This window comes from Piliocolobus tephrosceles, chromosome 2 (genome assembly GCF_002776525.5).
Source record: "Piliocolobus tephrosceles isolate RC106 chromosome 2, ASM277652v3, whole genome shotgun sequence".
NCBI lineage: Eukaryota > Metazoa > Chordata > Mammalia > Primates > Cercopithecidae > Piliocolobus > Piliocolobus tephrosceles.
The window spans coordinates 7,835,684-7,857,189 of NC_045435.1; the positions used below are offsets into that span (position 1 = coordinate 7,835,684).

Below are 21,506 nucleotides of genomic sequence, written 5' to 3' on the forward strand. Positions count from 1 at the left end.
GTGTATATATATATCTGGGTATTCCCATTTCCATTTCATATGAATATATTGCACTTATATAAGCAATTGAAAAATAATTTTCTAACAATGCCATGATTCATTGAAAACTGCTTTCAATATGTTATTCAACTGCTCAAAAGCTGCTGATGGCACCCGACTGTCTATAACATGAAGTTAAAACCCAGACTCCACTACTTGAATTTTAAGATCTATTCGTAGCCTGGACCCATCTTATGTGACCTCTCAACCATGGCTGTGATATCCACCACATGCACAACTGCCTGCAGAGGCCCAGCTCTGCTCCATGAGAGCCAACCAATGACTATAGTAAATCCATGGTTCCCTTGTTCTGCCATTCCCCTTCCTGGAATGCCCTACTCACCCTTCAAGGTTCAAATGAACTTGAACTTCTGATGAAGATTTACCAGCTATTTTGAGGCCTGATACTTTTTCTTTTGATACGGAGTTTTGCTGTTGTTGCCCAGGCTGGAGTGCAATGGCTTGATCTCGGCTAACTGTAACCTCCACCTCCTGGATTCAAGTGATTCTCCTGTTAGCCTCCTGAGTAGCTGAGATTACAGGCACGCCACCGTTCCCGGCTAATTTTGTATTTTTAGTAGAGACGGGGTTCCTCCATGTTGTTCACGCTGGTCTGAAACTCCCAATCTCAGGCGATTCGCCCACCTCGGCCTCCCAAAGTGCTGGGATTACAGGCATGAACCACCATGCCTGGCCAATACTTTTTTTTTTTTTTTTTTAGATGTAATCTCCCTCTGCTGCCCAGGCTGGCGTGCAGTTGCACGATCTTGGCTCACTGCAACCTTTGCCTCCCAGGTTCAAGCGATTCTCCTGTCTCAGCCTCCTGTGTAGCTGGGATTACAGGTGCCCACCATCATGCCTGGCTAATTTTTGTATTTTTAGTAGACACTGGTTTCTAGTAGAGACAGGTTTCACCATGTTGGCCAAGCTGGTCTCAAACTCCTGACCTCAAGTGATCTGCCCACCTCAGCCTCCCAAAGTGCTAGGATTAAAGGCATGAGCCACCACACTGGCCGCCTGATACTTTAAAAATATTCTTACTTCACCCAACTCATACCTTAATTTAATGTTTTTTTTTTTTGTTGTTGTTCATTTGTTTGTTCTATTTACCCCTGCAAAATCTGGGCAGGAATATGCTGTACACCAAACTTGTCCAAGTCATGGTCCATGCGTTGCAGGTGGCCCAGGATAGCTTTGAATGTAGCCCCAAACAAATTCATAAACTTTCGCCGGGCGCGGTGGCTCAAGCCTGTAATCCCAGCACTTTGGGAGGCTGAGGCGGGCGGATCATGAGGTCAGGAGATCGAGACCATCCTGGCTAACACGGTGAAACCCCGTCTCTACTAAAAAATACAAAAAACTAGCCGGGCGAAGTGGTGGGTGCCTGTCGTCCCAGCTACTCGGGAGGCTGAGGCAGGAGAATGGCGTAAAACCCGGGAGGCGGAGCTTGCAGTGAGCTGAGATCGGGCCACTGCATTCCAGCCTGGGCCACAGAGTGAGACTCCGTCTCAAAAAAAAAAAAAAAAAAACAAACAAAAAAAAAACAAATTCATAAACTTTCTTAAAACATGAGATGTGTTTTCCGATTTTTTTTTTTCTCTCATCAGGTATCATTAGGGTTTGTGTATTTTATGTGTGATACAAGAGAATTCTTCTTCCAGTGTGGCCCAGGGAAGGCAAAAGATTGGACACTCCTGCTTTACACTCATTCCCCTCTCACCAGGAACTCAGCATAGTGATAGACACACAGAAGGTATTCAACAAATAGTTGCTGAATACCTCCTAAAAGAATACAGTAGGACTAACTCTTATATATCTATAAATCATCTCTCACTCACGTACACGTGCATGTGTGCACACATACAGAGTGTTCTGTTTGAATATTCCACCTTCCTTGATTTAGAAAGGAAAATGTAATACCTCTTTTATCCACTCAATTCCTTTACAGTGAACAAACATTATCAATAAAGGTGGATTTTTAATCAGAAATAAACTCATGCACAAAGAGTGCTACTAGTTGTTGGAGGCTACCATGACTCAGTGAAAAGATATTGCATACAGCCTTTGGGAAGTAGATTTCCCATTCTAGATCTACAGAGTTGAGTTGTATTGTTCTTCATTTCTTGTTGTTGTAGTTGGTAAATGTACACAAAAGCCTTCAAGTCTCTGTGTGTACGTGTGTGTGTGTGTGTCTGTTTTGGGCAGAGAGGAGGGAAGAAGAAGGGAGAAAGACATTTGTTCCACAAAGTTTCAACACATAATAGCCACAAATAGATGACAGAGATATAGACAGACAAATACTGTTTTTAACTAAAAGTCAGTCAGCACCTTTCAGAGGTCAAGTGAGCCCTAAGCCACGTTTACATTTTGAGTCTACTGATGTATTTTTAAAAAGGAAGTGAAGAAGTATGAAAGTAAGTTTATGAACTTGTGCTAAATTTTAAATCCTTGAGTTTAACAAAGAAATTTCATTTGCCAAAAAAGTGCACAATAAAATATAATTGGGCTAGTCATAAGATAATTACAACTCTAAGGGGCATAGTCTAATAATGGGACAAATTAGCAATAATAAGATAAGTTTGTGCTTCTATAAATCTTAGAATGCATCAGCATTTGGAGATAAATCTGAGTCAAAGTGGAAGTTGCTGAGCGTCAACACCAGGTCTCCATGAAATAGCCCTACAAGCATCCAGTATAAATAAGTGGGCTGAAAGAGTCTCTTTGGTATTACTAGGGCAATAGCCTTAATGGTAACTGAAGGCTGCTTCTGTGTGTTTCCAAACTCAGCTGGAATAGTTTCCATTATTAGAATTGATTGTTTAAAAAGAAATCAGCACTATTTTAACTTATGTTTTGTGGAGAAGTGACTGAGCCTACAGTTGACTGCTGAAAGGAAACTCTGCTCCTGCAGTTTTTATTCCTACAGGCTGTGAGACCAGTATCACAGCACAATTTTCCCTACTTGCATGGTTAAATACCACCCCAAAGAAGAAATTTCCTTAGCAAATAATATTTGTGGTCAAGGAAGTAAACAAACCTGATTAAATGAAGGAAAAAAATAGTTTCTGGACCCAGGCCTTATCAGTATTCAGCTGCTTCAAAAGTAAAAGAACCAAAATCTCTAACTGTAAACAGCGTTCCATGGTATCCTGTATACACATTTGCCTCAATGGTTAAATTGTACAAAAATGAACTGAGAGCTAACAGTCAATTGGCAATAGGTGGGAGTAGTTCGCACATGATTGTTATCTCTTTCTTCTGCTGAATTCAAAGCACTTCCTTTCATTCATTTCCTCATTCTTTCGGGTTGCAGAATGCTCACTTTGTGCAGGGTATTGTGCTGGTCCTCCTACAGAATCCCATAAAGTGGGAAGGAAGTTTGAGACATCAGAGACAGCAGGTAGGCAGAGTGATTGACATACAGTAGGCTGTTAATAAACCATAGCGATTCCTTTCCCTTCCCTTATCACTTCGGGAACTTCTTTATAGAGGTCCCATATTTGAGCTATGAAACTTACTTTAACACTGACAGCACCATATATAAAAATGGAGAGAAGACAAGGAGAAAGAAGGGGAAAAAGACAGAGAGGATATTATATGAAGCAGAAACATTTTAGAATTCTTCAGTAAAAAAGCACTCCATTCTGGCTTGACCTCTTCCCATCTGCATATCCCTGAACAGGCTACTACACAGGCTGGGTCTTAGTTCCATGAAGTATAAGGGTTGCTAATTAGATAATCTCCAAAATTCATTCTCACTCTCCTAGTCCACAGTTCAAGTCCAATGAATTAAATGGCAGATGAGAGAAGAACAAAGTTCTGTAACTCTCTGTTAGTACTGTTTATCCCCTAAATCCAAATCTTACCACATAACACTGAGTGTGATTTTCCCCAGAAGTTCCCCAGAGTCAGTATACAGATCAAACTCTGGTGCCATCATTCCCTAGCTCTGTGATCTTAGACAAATTACCTAACTTCTCTGTTCCTCAGTTATCTATCTGTCCCATAGGGTTATTATGTGGATCTAAGTTGTTATTATTTGTAAAGCGTGTAGTGTCTGACATCAATTATACATTAAATGTGTCACCTATTATTGTTTTTGTTATTATTATAACAATGAAGTCACACAAACAAAATCAGTACAGAAGTGATTATCCTAGATTATCATAGAAGCAGTACATGATGACAATATTTGGGTGTGTGGTTGTTCATTAGAAGACTGATGATCAGTAAGCTCTTCGACTCAACAGTGTGATACGGTTGTCTAAAATGGTAAGAAAATCTGTTTACACAACCCCCACCCACACACATTCACATAGCCTATAAAAGGGGAGGATAACTCTGATAATGCTGAAATAATAATGATGAAATAATTTGTTCATTCTAAGCACCAACCATTTGGACACAGGGTGTGAAAAGACCAAAACGATATAATATAGGAATAACTGAAGATTCAAGACAAACTTTTCAAATATTTAACAGGCTTTTATGTCAAAGCAATGCATTTGTTCAACATGGCGTCATGGAAAGACGAAGAACAATGAGTGGAAGTTAGAAGCAGCCAGTCTTCAGTTTGGAATGGAATAGTCTTGTTGGGGAAGTGAAAAATCTCTGGAGCTGTTCGGCACTGATTAATGACAACTAGACTATGCATGTACCAATTCTTGGACAAAACACTGAAGTTCTGAGAGAGAATTCAATCTAAGGGTAGACACAAGATTTGTGACATATCTTCCAAATCTACAATTTATGATGTAGACTGGATGCTTAGTGACATAGATTATAATAGAATTTCTCATGTACAGAACCACCAATTGCAAGCATGCAAGATAACGGTGTTACATGATAACACAGAAATTTATATTAAAAGTTCAGACATCTCCATTAGGTTTTTGACATGTGGCCAATCTTAGTGGCCTGAGATGATAAGCAGCAATCTATAAATCTCCAATTTAAAACAAATGCAACAAAAGATGACACTTCTAATCTATAAAGTAGATAACTAGCTCATTAATGTTCTAAATTAGTTTTGCAGTTAGTATAAGCTAGGTAAATTACTCGATTATTAATTGGGATTTCAGATACTAATCATACTGTTTATGCCATTTTTTCATGTTTCCCAAAAGAAACATTCAGTCCCAGAAAACACAGTGACTGGGTCACCAATTTACTGTGTGACCTTGGGGCAAGTCCCTTAACCTCTCTGAGCTCCAGTTATCTCATTTATTTAAAAATGGGGAACAGAGAGTGGCAATAAGAAGATCAGATGTTTTCTAAGGCCTTTTATACCCTAAAATATGATTTTATGAAAGGATCATTCTTCTTAATAAAACTCTAAGCACATTTTTTACTCTTAATTTGTTCATTTTTCTCAGTGAAGACATTTCCAGACATTACATGAGGAAGTGGAAGATTTAGTCTTACCACCACCACTGACTGCTTCTATGAGACAGTTTTATTCTGTCCTTCTAGAGTCTAGAAGAAGTTGCTGGACAAAAGAAAGGATTTTACAATTAGAATACAATTCATATTGTATTAGAATACAATTCATATCAATTGACTATGTAAATAATGGACAAAGCAGAATTTGGAACAGAAAGGGATATTATAAAATGTAATTTTTATAAAAATTATCTTAGAATAGTTGTACTCTTATTTTTTTACTTCCTGGATGCTTTATTTTCTCAGGCTTTCTAAGCCCATTTCAATGAGTCTAGAAGTTTATAATTAAACTTTATGCTCAGGAATTGCTCTATTTGAGTTCCAAAGATAAAAGAAAACATATAAATCCGATTTACCCAACTATTCTACTCGTAGTTGGTCAACTATTCCAAAGATATCCTAAACTATTCCAATGACTTCCAACTAATAAAACTTGTTCAACTGTACTTTGAATCCACAGGTCTTTCTCTGCAAATATTTACCCTGAAATCAAGCTCCACATCTACATGGGAAAATCTGTCAGTGGTTTCTTTAAAAATGTATTACTTAAAAAAGAGATGGGCCAGGTATGGTGGCTTGCACCTGTAATCCCAGCACTTTGGAAGGCCGAGGCAGGCAGATCACCTGAAGTCAGGAGTTCGAGACCAGCCTGGCCAACATGGTGAATCCCGTCTTTACTAAAAATACAAAAATCAGCCAGGCTTGGTAGCACACATGTATAATCCCAGCTACTAGGGAGGCTGAGGCAGGAGAATTGCTTGAACCCAGGGGGCGGAGGTTGCAATGAGCCAAGATTGCACCACTGCACTCCAATCTGGGCAACACAGTGAGACTGTGTCTCAAGAAAAAAAAAAAAAAAAGAGAGATGGGCTACAAATTACATGACAAGGTCCCTTTAAAAAATGGACTGAACAAAGCACTGAGAACAATCTGTACTGGCAAGGGACAGGGAAGATGACTTAATAGGTCTTTTCCGTCTCTAATTTCTGTGATTTGAGGGTTTTTTCACTTCTGCAGTAATACTTGTGAGTTCAACATTTTCTCAAAACTATTATTAGTTACCAAGGAAACACAAAATGTTTGTAGGAATAAATAAGCAAATGGACTGGACCTAAATAACAGACTTTTCCTGCTTCCCATTTAATAATCTTATGGTGGCGTCACATTATCAATTCTTCATTCTCTCTAAGTCATTCTACTCACCTACTAGTATGCTCACTAGAGTACATAGCCAACTTATGGTATTCCCTGTAAACCAAGGGTAGGAAGTCTCTTGCCAACAGATGATTCCTTACTAAACAGACTTCCTTGCTTTGTTTGACGAGGAACAAGACTGTGGCAATGTTAGGGGGCCAACAGGCAGTGGTTGGCTTTGTGAACGCCAATGCTAGGGAGAATATGTAAATATGTGCTTTTAAATAACCCAATGTCTACAGAAAAGCCACTAACATGATTCAGAAATATATAATAAAGGCAAAAAGAAACATAATATATATACACACATATACATACACATACAGAGCTCACCCACACTATGAAAATGATGCTTTACAAATGCTCAGAAAAAGACTAAAAGAAACACCGTACATTGAATTATTAATAGTTGGCAGTATTCGTGTGGTAGGACTACATGTAAAATTTTTTACTTTTACGCATTTTCCAAATTATGAAGGGTGTCTATTAATTTTAAAAGAAAAAAATTTTGGCCGGGCGCGGTGGCTCAAGCCTGTAACCCCTGCACTTTGGGAGGCCGAGGCAGGCGGATCACGAAGTCAGGAGATCGAGACCATCCTGGCTAACATGGTGAAACCCCGTCTCTACTAAAAATACAAAAAAAAAAAAAAAAAAAAGAAAGAAATTAGCCGGGTGTGGTGGCGGGTCCCAGCTACTCCAGAGGCTGAGGCGGGAGAATGGCGTGAACCTGGGAAGTGGAGCTTGCAGTGAGCCGAGATCGCGCCACTGGGGGCGACAGAGCAAGACTCCATCTCAAAAAAATAAATAAATAAATAAAAAATAAAACAATAAAATTTTAAAATTAATTTTAAGACCACAAAATATCATCATTTTAATGTTGTAATAACAAAGGACTTCCCATACCCTAGCATCACATGGACACTACTGCTGTAATCAGTTCTCAAGGGTCACTATTCTAGAGTCATAGTCAGCTGAAGTATGAGCAGAATAATTGGAAGGGTTCTGGAGACTTTGTGGACTATAGGCCTGGGACCAGAGATTCAGGCTACAGATAAAAGTAAAGACAGTGTATATATATAGACCTGCAGTTCATATGTATATTCAGTTACTGCAGTTTGTATGTATATTAAGATTTAACCAGTTAACTGCTGGTTAAAGGCTCTTAAAATACAGTTTAAGTGCGGAAATGTGATGTATTTCATGCAGGTATCTACATGTACAGAATCAGATAGGTGGCACCCAAAGAACTGAAAGAAGAGTGAAGAAATGAGGTTGATTAGAAAAATGACTGTCTAGGGCATGGAGAGAAGGTGCTTTTACCGCAGACATTCCCGTTGGCTCCACATTCACAGTTGCCTACATGTCCCTTCAGCCTTCGTCCTAAGTTGTGTAGCAGCAGAGGAGAAGGGACAAGCAAACAATTGGATCCATGGCAAGGTTATCCAGTGCTCAGTGGCAAAGTTGCTTTGCAAGAAGGCTGTGGGTAAGGTGGTAGAAGGTAGCGTGGGGTGGAATAAACACCGAAAGCTCATATTCTGGCCAATCAAACTGTAGTCTGAAGCAATGCAGGACCATGGAGCTATACATCTCCTTATGCAATCCTGGGTCTGTTCCCACTCTGTTCAGCTTCTCATACAGGACCAGGTCCATAATAACTGCTGTTTTTCTTTGTACATGACAGTGTTTCCATATATACTATCTCACAGAGGCAAAGAAGCAAACATGTCATATACAAAGTTAGCATTACCATCTCATAGCTCAAAGCAGAGCTCCTAGGGAGCAGAGCACACCACTGCTTAACTGATCAAAGAACCAGCAGTGAAAATTGTGGGCAGCTGCAAGAAACATCCCATTAATTATTGCTTCTTCTTTGGCACTTACTATATTTGGATGACTGAAAGACTTGACCAGTCAAAAGAAGAAACAAAGGTAGGGAGAGAAGACATGAAAGAAAATAAGAGCAGTTACTTCAAAAAGAGGAACTGGCTTGATGTGATTAGCAGTACATTAATGGTATTTTTTAAAAGTTAAATAATGATGATGTTGTAATTATGGTCAGTAGCAACTGACTTCACTAATAACACCTGTTACTGTGGTCATTGTAATGGCCTCCTGACAATTAGCTTGAACCAGGGAAACTGGTGATATTAAGCTGTTTTTGACATAATATAATATGGCTAAATCTAGTTGATATCTCCTTGTTTCTAGCCTTGTTACCTACAAACCCCTTCTCCCACATTAGAAAGCAATGAATTTGCTAGAAAAATTTCTTCGTATCATTTCTAAATAACAGCTTAAAGCTAGTAATTGGATTTAGATCATAAATTCAGATTACTAATTGCAGAAAGGACCTTAGTGTCTAGGTATGCTTATTTGTAGGAAATTCCTGATTATGAAATGAAAAGAAAGTCACACAGTAATTGGACAGAACAAGGTTAGGAAGTAAAACTCTCTCAGCCAATTTTGAGGCACAGTTATCATAACTCTACTATTTTCACAAATAGAAACCAAGAGAATTTCACAAATGAAGAGAATTTCAGAAACCAAGAGAATAAAAATTACATCTCGGAAAGAATTGTGGTTGAAAGAGGGAAGGAAATAAAAGTCTACTCATCTACTTATGTGGTCAATGGCGCACAATGCCAACAGCTGGTTGGAGTTTGCAATACACCACCCAAGGTACTCTTGTATCAGATAAAGGTCCTGCTCCCTCAAAACCCTTGACGTTCGTTTGAAGTGAAATGGTCATGATATTCTAATTTTACTAGAACAAGATACGTTGCTGCCACCTTCCAGAAAACTGTGAGTAAATCCACAAATCCACAAAAAAATAGGATGAGTCTTGGCTTTCCCAGTTCAAGATTCAGTCTAGAAAATAAAGAGAAACTTCTCAGTTAAATCTGAACACTCCTTTACCAAATACACCTCTGAGAGATTCTGAGCAAACCATTAAGAGAAGACTATATATGTAGAAGAAGGCTATATATGTAAACATTGCTTTAAATCCCTGTATCATTACTAGCTTTCTAAATGTCTTTATCTGAAAAGCATGGATCATATCACATCAAAATGGGTTGTGAAGATTAAATGATGAAATGTTTGTAGATCACTAACGATGGTGGTAGGTATGACCTAAAAGCTCAACAAATGAGGGCTATTAATATTGGTTCCTGAAGACAGTGGTCACATAACTATGACCTCACTTGGAAAGCTGAGTCATAGCTGGGTCAAGAGACCGATGTTTCAGGAGTAACACATTAGTAATGTAACCAGGCAAGTAGTGTACCAGGCAAGGGCATACAAGGAGTAGAGGCCCTAATCCTCTTTTCTCTATTCTTCAGAATAGAGCTAAAGAAAAGGAGGAAATAATACTAACATATTTCATGTGGAACCAGCAAGTCAAAAGAGTGAAAATAAATGCAATACTTGAGTATGGACATGTGAGAAAGAAACAAATGGTAGTGTTAAATGTTAGGAAACGTATTTGCCTATCAGAGGGAAAAAGATGCACAACAAGCTACAAAACTGTTAGCTTTGGGGTAAAAGTATGCTATCAGTTTGGGGCTGAGATTCAGGTGTCTATGCATCATACAACTTTCATAAAAGTCATTTAATCTCATTTGTAATAAAAAATGTAGCACAAAAATCTCAAAAAGGATGTTTAATTAAAGTATGAGGTAAGCACAGGAGACTAAAAAGATTACAATGCAATTCACAAATATAGGGCAGAAGAGGTAAAACTAACAAACTCAACATCCAAAATGTTAGTACACAACTGCAAATCAAATATTAAATTTTAAGTTCAGCTGAAGAGTATGTGTAACTCACTTCTCTTAAAATAGCACACTGTATATGAAAAGCAAGAGTGAGTTTACTTTAGGTTTCTCAGTAGGTACTCAGAGTGATCTAGAAGAATAAAGTGAACTCCCAATTTAGCGAAGAGGACATACATTTAATGTTGTGCCCTGCATCTTTACTCCACACCATTTCCACTAACAACTCTGCAAACATCCTTTCTCCACTCCACACTAAGAAAATGAAGCGAGCAGACTATTTTCATCGTTCCTGTTTGACAAAACATATGGAAACAATAATTCTACAGACATATGTACATCATAATAGGAAGCAATCCTATTTTAATGTAATTTTAAGAGGTTTTAAAAGGACTGAAGCTACTAAAATTACTAAATTACTCATCTGAAGCTTGCAAACAAGAATGCCACGTCCCTAATTTATTTAGCAGATTCATATAGTTGGGCTAGAACTTTAGGTATGACTTCTCTTATAATGCAGAAGTGAATTCTTTCACAAGAAATAGGATTTGTACAAGTAAATCTACCCCAGACTAGAGGATAATATGCTTAATTCAATCATATTTGGCTAATTTCTTTTTTCTTCACATGGTTATTTTTGGCTTTATTTTGTTTGCCCATGTAAGAGAACAAACATTAAAACTGGCTCTAAAGTTCTAATTTTATACATTGTCTTGAAAGTACAGCACAAAACATTTAATTTCTTTAAATTTTTTTCCCTGCCACAAAATGATTAGTTTTAACTGCTTTCGTTAAAACACAGGCATGCAGAAATGGGGAAAGAGGAGGTTCTTTGAGGAAAAACACTGAAAAAAAAATAAGGTTTCATCTGGCCTTCCCATCATCACTTCAAGAATTGTTTGGTAGTTAGATCATCAGGAAATAAAACACTATCCTCTGAGGACCCCTACTCATTACAAAGAGGAAAGAGAAGGTTTGAAGTCTGAATCACCCCCAGAGATGTCTCCACAAAACCCCAGACTTCTCCTTTCCCTCTCCCGCCTACCCCCAGCAACCAAAAAAAAAAGTATAATGAATTTACAAAAGTTTACATAAGAATAACAGGATGTGTATTGAAGTCCCTGAAGCAGTAACAGCTTTAGGGACCCAGAGGGAGAAAAGTTACAAGCAGATCGACCCTGCCTCCCAATGACTTGGTTAGCACTACAGGCGGACGCCGGCGTCCCGGCCCACCGCTTATTCCCTCCGGTGGGAGCCGGGAACCACGGTCCATTCACACGGCCTCAAAGTCCGCAGGAGTCGGGGCGCGTTGCTGCGCTACCGCCGCCGCAGGTCTCTCAGTCACCGGCGCCCCCGCCGACCGCACCACACACGCGGAGCGCCTTATAAGGCGGAGCAGTGACGTAAGCCCCATAGGCCGGGCGCGTTCTGCGCCCCGCTCGCATTGTTCGGGCGACTCCTGGAGCGCGCACAGCCGGCTCGCAGCGCGGCACCACAGCGGCCCCGGCCAGGCTCCCCGCCCGCCCCGGCGCAGGCAGCTCAGGTAAGCCCGGGAGAACAACTCCGCTCCACCAAGGGGCACTGCTGTCAGAGAGCCAGGTAGCAAGTCTGTGGGTGGCTGTTAAAGCTGTCTCAGCATCACAAACTGCAGACAGGTTTCGCAAAGCGCATCCAATGAATTCTAGGTTCAAAACCATTTCCAACTCACACAAAACTTGAAAGTAAAAGTTATCTCCGGCGGAGAAAACAGATTAGAGATTTAATTTTAAATGTTGAGAGGTGGGAGCTGACTGTATTACATGCTTTCCAAGTGAGCTACACAATGAATCCTGCCCATATTGAGAAACCTTTGGGGAAAGGGTGGGGGAGACTTATATTGTATGGCAGCAACCCTATCTCTTGATCCTATCTCTCCCCCGGACTTAAACTCGCTTGTCTTACATGAGCAGAATGCGAAAATTTGTTAGTGCCAGGTTTTCCCCTCTTTTTGTAAATGTTAATATAAGTGACTAAAAACACTGTTAGGAATACATCTTGGAATTAAGATGAACCTAACTTAAAAAGTAAAATCTTTTTAAACTTCAAAAAATCGTATCAATGCTATTTTGTCTTAAAAGTATATGTCAGTTTGTACAAGGAAGTAACTATCATACTTTTGAGTTCCAACTTTCTGCTTCAAGTGCAGATATTGGAAAAATGACAAACCTCACAGTTACCATTTCTAGAGTAATATTTTGGGTAGTAGTATATTATGTAAAAAATGCCAATTTAAAAGGTAAAACTTACAGAATAACTGTATTAATCAGTAGCATTTTAAACCATAATTAGTCACATCTAAATCCTGAAGAGGCTATTGCTACTAGTGAACTCTTACAGTATAATTGAACACTTGGCAGAAAAATCTTCATAATATTTCACTTCATTTTTTCCAACTAAAAGTCAACGGAGGAATTAAAAATAAAAGGTTATGTCAACTTTAGAACACTGGAATAGGAGATGAAAAACTGATCATTCAAACCTTATCTGGTCTAAACATATATTGTAAAATAAAACTTTAACAACCATGTGACAGAATTGTCCCTTTTAAAACAGTCTCTATGTTTTATAAGTATATACAATTCAAACTCAGAATTCACAGGCTGCCATTTATATTTACTACGAGATATAAAAATGCTGGCATTTTAGTTGGCACTGAAATGACCATATAAGATAACTGGAGATACAGTAAAAGTTTAACAGAGGAGCAGCACACTATAACCACTGAGGTGTATGTGTGTGTTACAAATTCATGTTTTTATATTTAATTGTCAGTGAGAAGAAAATATCACATCCCAGATTTATCATTGAAACACAGCATTTAAAAAAAATACTCAAAATGTGGGTTATATCTGTATATTTCTAATAATTTCTGTTGGAGGGTTTTTAAAAGTATATGACATTGGTGCCTATCATTTTTGCCTCATAGGAGTTTTTTGGTTTTGCTAATTTTGTGTGGAGCAATGCAAGACTTTGGTTTTCACATTTTAAAAGAAAAATTGTATGTTATTTGGCCTGAGGATAGGCTACATAAACTGCAGGTTAGTACTGAGAAGTAGGATTTTCCACAAACTATTATTTCTAACCGAGGGGAGCCTACCATAATGAGAAGCGCGGGGCCAACACCCATGTCACCGTGGAGAAGTACAGAATATGCAATGGAAGAGTTGTTTATTTGATATAAGCAGTAATTGGAAACTGAAAAATTCCTGCCTTGGAAAAAAGATATTCTGCTCTTCTGAATCTAACAGAGGACGAGACAAACAGAAACCATCAATTATTGTTCCAGCTATACCCAGGGTACCATCTGTACCATAAACTGTAACTCAACTGTTGAAAATCGTAACTTCCATCAAAACTTAACAGCTGTGTTTCCAGTGTCTGCCTTTTATTTTTTTAAAGCAGGCAAGCATCCATTTTTAAAAATTTTAAAATAACACTTTTTAATATTTCACACTTTTTCCCATTTATTAAAGCATGGTTCAAAGAACAATCGCATATTAAGACCTCTTTTAAAACTGAAAGCTAAGTAAGATTTATCATGGATACATTATCTCACAGTGGGCTCTTTGGGTGAGCATTTCTTAGTCCTTGGGACAATCTGTATGATGGAAAAATGTTTTTGATAGAATGAATGTGAATTTCTACACTTCCAAATAAAGCACATAATAATTTTATGCTTAGTAAGTTTATTTGCGCTTTTGTGGTGATTAACCTTAACTGTTAAGACCTGGTATTTTTGTGCTACTTTCCTAATGCTGTGATGGAGACTATAGTAACAGCCAGTATGAAAACACAAATCGAGCCTTGACTTAATTTTCCTGTTCTCTTGCAGTTCCCATTAATTTGCCTTCTCAAAAGGCTGTAAATTTTGTTTAAGGGTTCTCTGCTGTACCTTCCCTTCCAAAAAAGTGCCTTTGGTAATAAATGCATTTTGAGATTTAAGAAAAAAAGTGAAAATGTCGGAGGAAGAATAAGATTCCAATAATTCTTCCTAGGTCATATTCTGTCCATGTCTAGTGCTTCAGGGCAAAGTGAACATTTTACAAGGTGAATAGAGAAGAAAAAATACAGCCTCTCCTATTTAAAGGAAAAAGGAAGGTGGGCAAGAAGAGAACTGTTTATAAAAGACTGAATATTGTGGATGTAAAGCAATATTGGTCTCAACCTGCTTCAGGAACTGAAATGGCCCCATCTGTTGTTCACAGAGCCTGTCATCTTTGAAAAAATTTAATACACCCTACCTTATCTGTTGGACATATTAATTTTACATGATTTTTAGGGTCCATTTAATTTGTATTTGACTATGAATTCAGCTTCAATTTAAACTGATTGTTTAGTTTCTGTAAATTATATTTAAATAAGGATTTAAAGATGAAGAGACACTGCATATGCAGCCAGCATCACAAACCTTCAAAGCAGTATTTCTGTGGTTGCTGCTGTCATCACTACAGCATTTTCTAGCCACCGATCAAGTCACGTATGCTTAAAGTGTGCTGCAATGACTTTTAGAACCTCCTCTGGCTGGCTGATCATTTTGTACTTAAAATGAGGTGGGACATTCATGTTTTGAATCACTTTGTTAGGTACACTAATTCCTAGCAGATTATCACCAACACTTATAAGCCCTTGCACATCCCTCTTTTTTAAAAAAAAAAAAAAAAAAGAGTTGAGATTCTCCTTGACCTTCATCTGCACTAACATCGTCTCTGCCTGGGAAAGCTGGGCAAACAAATATGGGAAGGCTCGCCAAGGAAAGTCCCTTGTTTCTTTTTCAGATATGAGAGAAACACTCCCTCTTCATGCTTGTTCTCTGAGATGCTTTAGCAGATTAGGATAGGACAGCAGCAGTTTTAATTCTGAGCCCAAGAACAAGAACACATTAGCAGTATTCTTTTTCCAGTATGACCATCCTCACATTTCTATGCTCTACTGGCTCCAAAATGTGATTAATTGTTAAGTATAGAATTTTTTTTTTTTTTAACAAGCTTGTGGAATGATGTGTTTGTGGGGGCAGGCGGGGGAGCAGTAGGGAGGTAAGTAGATAGGAAAGTGTATGATTGGGACAAACAGGATGCAGACATACCTCAACTCCTTGTGTCTGTTTATGATAACTACTTATTCTAGCCTAAAGGAGTTATTATCAGCAAAAGAGAGCATATATTACATCAAAACAGCAAACATTCAACTATGAATTTGAGAAGTACCTTGATAAGGTATTTTACTATATGGAAAATGGGATACCCCAGGCCCCAGAGTCACACACACACACAGAGAGTCCTGGCACAGAATATACACAGAATTTTACAGCTGGAAGGGGCAATGGAGGTCATCTGATCCAAATGCCTCCCTTTACAGAAGAAACTGATGTCCACAGTGTGACTTGCCCCAGAGACACAGCTATGCAGAAGTAGGGCCAGGGCTCCCTGCATTCTTGGGCTACAGCTCACCAGTAGTTTTTCCTTAATTAATGCTAGGAAGAGAGGAGAACAGAAGCCCCAGAAAAAGCCTCAGTACTGTAGGTGTTAATTTAGATATAAAGTCCATTAAAAAAAGAAAGTAGAAAGGTTCAAAGTTCTTAAGTATAAGCAATAAAAAAGCAAAGGATAAGGAAGCATTGTGAAAATAAATACAATTTAATCAGGCTACAACAGAAGGGAGGTGATAAAGGGAGGAAAGAGAAAACAAAAAATAAGTGTATTTAAAGGTCCTCCAGCTGGCAAATCCCGCTCTCTACTTGGAAGGTGAGAGGTGCCTTGGAAAGACTATGTACTCTGTGGTCAAAGACATTTAGGTCTGAACCACTAACTTGACAAATCACCTTCTATTACTATCTTACAGCTAAGCATTTTGCATTCCTTAGATGTCCCCAGTTAGCAGGATCCCTTTCAAAATTCAAAGTGACTCAGTGCCTTCAAAACAACCTCCCCAAAAACTGCAGAGGAAGTCACCTATAAAGGCTATAAGCTCCTGGTGATACCTACCCTGCTTTATTTTCCTTCAAACTGTGCACTGTGATGTGACATTAAATTACTCATTAATGATTTTTTTTTTTTTTTATTGTCTGTCTCTTGGACTATAAACTCATTCAGGGTCAGTTTTACAACCAGCTTTACCTCCAGTGCCTAGGAAAGTACCCAGGTACAATTAGTAGGTGTGTTGCTGGGACAAAAAAGGTGTGGGATAAATATACAAACAAATTACAACCTAGAAGCTGCTTATTTGATACAAAAAAAAAAAAAGTGTTTCTGCAAACAATGGGCTATGGAGGGCCCCTTCTTCTAGATTTTGTTTAGGAGCCGAAAACAAATCTCAGCCACTACTTAAAGCAACCATATGGAAGTGACTGACAGAAACCAGTTAGGCTCAGGTTAAGTCAAGGCAGTGACTTAACTAGAAACCAAGTTAGGCTCAGGTTAAGTCAGAAAAACCAGAAACCAAGTTAGGCTCAGATTAAGTCAAGGCAGTGAAATCTGCTTTGTACGGCAGTGTGTGTTACATAGGTAGACTAAGTCCGATGCTTTTCTGCCCACCTTCATCTACCTCAGTTTAACTCCCTCCCCAATAAGATAAGACTTTGTATACATGGCAGAGGAGTACCAGGTGAGTCACCCTGGGGCATGGAATGGCCTTCAAGCAAAATATGGAAGAACACAGTGCAGTGATTAATGAAGGGTGGACTCCTCTGAATTTCTCTAATCTCTGTGCTTCAGGTGAAGGCCTGGAAGATGCATTTACGGGGCACAAATGGCTTATCTTTGCCATGCAGCAGACTGCCTTTTCCCAAGCATGTACCTAATTCCAAAGTTTCTGTGGGTAACCCAGTGTATCTCCCAGATTTTACAGAAGAGTGATTTTTCTTTAATTTCAAAGTTAGATTACTCCAGTGTCAACCTGTGAAGCTAGCCTAGGGCTTGTAATTCTCCTCAGCAGTAGCAAACATTCACTGAGCTAAGCACAAGGCATGACAACAGGCCCAGCAACTAAGTTCACCACACACCATACTATGTCACTAACCCAGCTATAGCTACTAGCATGGACTGGTACCACATTAATGACAAGGACTAAGATCACTAGCAGCTCTTGGACAACAACTTCAATTATGGTCCCATCCCTGCTCTTTTTTAATGGACTGGTAATGCAATGTGGGTAAGAGAGATCAGCTACACATAAAAACTAAGTAAAGATAAACAATATGGGAGAGTGCTTATAAAAACTTCAACAGAATATAGTCAATGGCCAACCTTGCTGAATAGTGACACTGAACTGACATGGATAAATGTTGGTGTCTCAATGGTGAGACTAAAAGAGTAAGAATAATGGGTCGATAAATCAGAATTCTACTCTTCTTAGCTCTGCCATCCATTTAATGGGTGAGCCTCCTGTTCCCTTGGTTTCTACAAACTACAAAAAAGGGAACAATGTCATCCACCCCAAGTATTTCTCAGTTCTCAATAAAGATTGAATAACGAGCAATAACCCTTATGGGAACTCTGATCAAGTAGAGAAGAGACAATATAAAAATACAAGCTACTGATTGTATCACTACAGAGACAAATTAGCTGAAGAAAATGAGGGTAATTTGAGGAAAAGAGTCCATATGTAAATAGAGAAAAGATGAACATGGCTGTAGCACTTGGGCCTGTGAGAGCTCCAAATCACTGTATCTAGAGCAGCCTCAAAGATAAGGCCAGCACTTTGGGAGGCCGAGGCGGGCGGATCACAAGGTCAGGAGATCGAGACCACGGTGAAACCCCGTCTCTACTAAAAATAAAAAAAAAAAATTAGCCGGGTGCGGTGGCGGGCGCCTGTAGTCCCAGCTACTAGGGAGGCTGAGGCAGGAGAATGGCGTGAACCCAGGAGGCGGAGCTTGCAGTGAGCCGAGATAGCGCCACTGCACTCCAGCCTGGTGGACAGAGTGAGACTCCGTCTCAAAAAAAAAAAAAAAAAAAAAAAGATAAGGTCAGTCCTCAAAGATGGGCTGCCCTGACAGATGCAAATCTGCCAGATTTATTGTGTCTCATGGCCCACCAGTCCTGGAACAAAAGTTTAAAGGTGAAATAAGTTTTTCTCTTTCCTTTTAAAATTCATTTTTATGTGAATCAAAACAAAAACAAATCTCTGAGCAGAGATCATAAGTGGAATGTAAAACATCACATTTGGGCTGGCAAGACTTAAGTGTCTGCCTGTTAAATTTGAAGAAAAGGAAGGAGTTGCTTGGTCTAGGAGCCTAGGGAGAACATGAGAAAGTTGCTGGTTTCTTGCTGAAGACAAACACCCATGCAGTGAGATACTGTGGAAGTCCCTTAGTCTTCACTTGTTAGTCTGTTAATTGGGCATGGCAGAAGAAGTGAATTACTCTGTGGAATTTTGTGAAAATGAATCCACTCCTGCTAAAGGAAGATTATCTACTTTTCAAACACTCATGTTATTAAAATAAATACATTATGTTTGAAGTCGCATATTATTCTTGAGGCTTTCCATTAAAAGTGAGAGTAACTTTGTCAAGTAATTTGGGGCTCCACTAATCTCCCCCCAAATTCTGCCCCATAAGATTCTTTTTACAGTTCAATAAAATTCATTAGGCTGAACACAGATGCAAAGAATCACAGGCAGAGTTAAGATTCTCTGGCCAATTTCCCCCATCTGGACTTTAATTAAATTTGTCTCCAAGTGAATTCTTCACTTCACCAAATGGTTCTCCTTCTAGAAATGACAAGAACAAGAGGAACAAAACTCTACTTTTCCATCTTCCATTCTAATAACAAGTAATTCTGAGAACTGATGGTTATACTCCCCTAGGAAGTGGTTCTTTTTACCTCTCAATCATTTGGTTAAGTATGTACAGAGTTCAAACCCGTATGAGGGATACAGAGATATCATTCCTTTAAGGAGTTTACAGTTGACTTAACGGCAAAAGTAATATACTAAAATTAGAAAGCAGCACAAAATAATATAGACTATTTAGGTAATAAAGCTGTAAGGGCTGTGGGGACTTAGAAAAGGAAAATCAGCCAGGGTTAGACAAGTTCAGAAACACTCATGGAAAAGATGGGAACTGAAATGTAAATGGAGATGACTGAATGCAGCATTCCAAAAAAGATGGCAGACTTATTCTTCAGAAGTCTGCTATGAAAGGACAACCTGAGGCTAAAAGAGAAATAAGGTTTGTGCCAAGATCAGAATACCCAGCCCATTATTTAGCCTTCAGAACAACCTGGACTTACACAGAAAGGAAGGCAGCTTAAAGTAACATCAATTTAACCTGACGCTTAAATGCGATGAAGCAGTTGGTACAGTGCCAGACCCACAGCAGATACTTTTACTCTTCTAGTTATGCCAGTCTATCCATAGGGATGATGCTCCTTCATCATCTGGTGCTGCCAGACTGACATATAGGGGCTGTCTCAGGCCAAAGAGGAGGTGCTTTGTAGGATGCAGTCATGAAGAATTCCTGTTCTCAGACACCCAGCTGTGAAGTGGAGTAAAAGATTAAGCTTGTTGAAGATCTGTCTCTAGAGTGCCTAACCTTAGCTACTCTTTACAGAGAGGTTACCCTTTACCTTGATTTCCCAGCTTACAAGGCAGTCTCCCCTATGAGAAACCCACAGGAACTTTCCTAGAAATGTCTTACTCATCTGAAGTAAGAAGCAACTTCCTGAGCAGGTAAAGGACCAAAGAGAGCTGGTGACTACAAAAGGCTTAAAAGCTAGTTTGGAATCTCCCTGTTTTACCATGCACCCACAAAAAACAAATCTCTAAGACAAATCTTACAATTTGGGCTAAATGGCTTATATCAGATTCTAGCCACAAACAATAGAGTCCCTTTTGAAATTAACAATGTAAACACTTTTTGTCTAGGTGTTAATTTTTCAGTTTAATTGTACTTTCAATTTAGTATGACATTTTAAGTACTTATTTGCTTTTACAGCCTACTTACAACTTGTGAACTACAACTGACACAAATAAACTTGAATCCCATGGAATTCCAATTACGGTTTTCCATTCTTTTGAACCATTGAGACTTGATGAGCCATAAAATCTCTTGACATGTGAATCTGTATACGGTGTTATATAGGAAAGAAGGAAGGAAAGGACTTTAAAGGTTGTTGGGAGTATTTATTTTGTGGAACTGAGATTTGAAGATTGCCAAAGGCTTTGTAGACCTTAGAGTCAAAATTGCACTGCTCTCCCCATGTTGCAGCTAAGGTGACAAGCAGATGAGGCAAGGTCAGATAGTTAAGTCACTAGCAGATTTTGGTCCAAGATTTCCTGTCCATCAGATATGTGGCTTTTCAATTGTTTAATACCTGAGGTTCTGCTTTGTTTGCAGCTGTGAATTAGTAAACTTTAAAAAGCGATGAATAGTGAAGCCAGAGATTTTTTCAAAACCCCCCCTTTTTTTTTCAGCTACTCAAACTTGAGATAGTTTGCCTTCTCTTAAAATTCAAATCACAAGGTAAGATATGGTCAGGGCAAACATGGATGGTATTCAAATACTACACACATGAGGTATACTATAGCCATTTCTTTAACTGCCACAAACAGAACATTTCTCACATAAACTAAATGGACAGCATAAGCAGCAGACCCAGGGCCAAGAGAAGTGGGGTATAAAGTCACTGCTCTCACCTCTAGCAGATATGCTGTTGACCACTGTCATATTTTGATGGAATTACTCCTTGCTATGCAAGCTTAATATCCTCTAAAACACGTTCATCTTAAAAGAACCCAACTTACAGGAAAGGAAGTACGATCAGACTGTTTATGCATTCTGTCTTCTCAGTATTCAGAACTTGCTGAAAAGGAAAACAAAACCCAAATGCTCTGGACTTACAGTCAAGGGAAAATTAAACAAGGCTCAGATAACCAAAATAATTTTAATTTGTACAAAGCATGCAAGAGGACAAGCAAAACACAGACCAGAAGAAAAATGGTCATTCATGTTCCAGCAGATTACAGAATAAAAACTTTTCCACCTTTCTGTAACTAGAGATCGCATAGGGCCCAAACTCTAGCTTT

The 21,506-nt window shown here is 38.9% G+C and overlaps 2 protein-coding genes across 4 annotated transcripts in view; one reads left to right on the forward strand and one right to left on the reverse strand.

Moving 5' to 3' along the window:
• The window catches only part of CMSS1 (cms1 ribosomal small subunit homolog), a 374,148-nt gene that overhangs the window by 301,478 nt on the left and 51,164 nt on the right, over positions 1-21,506 (reverse strand). The gene's annotated exons all lie outside the window — the stretch shown is intronic.
• The window catches only part of FILIP1L (filamin A interacting protein 1 like), a 294,870-nt gene that overhangs the window by 237,251 nt on the left and 36,113 nt on the right, over positions 1-21,506 (forward strand). The window contains exon 1 of one of the 2 annotated variants that reach the window (XM_023212026.1): positions 11,720-11,991. The exons of the other annotated variant lie outside the window; for it this stretch is intronic. The gene's annotated coding sequence lies outside the window, so the exon portion shown is untranslated. Of the gene's footprint in view, positions 1-11,719; positions 11,992-21,506 lie in introns of those variants that run through there. 2 annotated transcript variants of the gene reach the window in all.